The sequence below is a fragment of the Empidonax traillii genome, unplaced genomic scaffold (genome assembly GCF_003031625.1).
Source record: "Empidonax traillii isolate 1590-97213 ecotype Southwest subspecies unplaced genomic scaffold, ASM303162v1 scaffold1602:size438507, whole genome shotgun sequence".
Classification (NCBI taxonomy): domain Eukaryota; kingdom Metazoa; phylum Chordata; class Aves; order Passeriformes; family Tyrannidae; genus Empidonax; species Empidonax traillii.
The window spans coordinates 180,552-181,994 of NW_020956795.1; positions in this window are offsets into that span (position 1 = coordinate 180,552).

A 1,443-nucleotide genomic window follows, 5' to 3' on the forward strand; every position below is an offset into this window, starting at 1 on the left:
CTGAAGAGTGGGAACTTGCAACAGAGCAGCAGAACAGGAGTTCCTTGGCATTTCCCTGCACAGGTATGGAAATATTCTGTACCTTGTAATTACACTGAAACATGTGGGAAATCACACAATGAAAATGCAAATACCTTTCCTCTGCCTATCCTGACATGGCCTCTGGCAAGACCTTGTGTAGTAAATTCCCAGCATGGCTGCACTGATAGTTTCTGGTTTATCTGCCCAGAAATTTGTTCCAGAACCCCCTTCAAGTGGGCCCATTGTACTGGACTGTTTATGGGCTCCTGATCTTCCACACATGATGTCCAGGAACAGCCCAGCCTCTGCCACATCCAAAGGGCACAGTGTGAGATCCTGCATCATGAAGAGCCCACTGAGGACGTTCACAATTAAGAATCACGTTAAAAACATTGCCATTTTCTGTTCCTCTCTATCATAGCTCTCAGTGCCAGATGGGGAATCCTCACATGAAAACTCCAAGCCTGACAGGTCTGGAAATATCCTTCAAGGCCTCATAAAACATTAAAGACATTTGTGCATCTGTTATTTGCTCATCCTGCCAGCCCCAATATCACAATATTGTCATTCACATCAGTGGCAACTTTTTGTTACTGCAAATTTGGTGTTTTCCTTGTATCACCCAGGTTTTAATTAACAATACCATTCTTGGACATCAAATGGGTCTCAGATCTCCAAAACTTGAGGCCACGGGCACAAGACAACACAGTGTTGATGCCTTTATCTTTTAACAGCACACTTGTAACCTCGGAATTTCATTTCTCATCATAACACTTATTTAAGCTTGTGACAACTATTAGAAGGTATGGTCCCATGAAACTGCTTTTAAAGGAATGATCTTGTTTTGCTAACATATATTCATGGTCTGTTACAATGTTTCAGTTCAATATGAAAACATCAGCCTGAAGATTTAATAATAATGTGGAATTTTAATAACATGAAGCCAGAAATCGCTTCAAGATGATGCAACACAAATGCCATCAGGCTCTCTCTCCACAGGTATGTTCAGTTGTGCCATTTCTCAGGGTATGTTGAAACATGAAAAAAGCTCAGTGCAAGCAGGGTATTGCCAGGAGCCCTTGGTGAGCGTGGTTCTGACATGGCAGGGAATTGAGCAGCGTGAAGTGAATGACTGAAGTGGCAGCCACAAGGATAAACAGTTGTACCTGTCTGTGAATAAACATGGAATCATAAAATCACAATGTCCTGAGCTGGAAGGGACCCACAAGGTCTATCCAGTCCAACTCCTGGCCCTGCCCAGGACACCCCAACAATCCCCCCCTGTCCCTCAGAGCGTTGTCCAAACGCTCCTGGAGCTCTGGCAGCCTTGGGGCCGTGCCCACTGCCCTGGGGAGCCTGGGCAGTGCCCACCACCCTCTGGGGGAAGAACCTTTCCCTGAGATCCATCCCAACCCCCCTGGC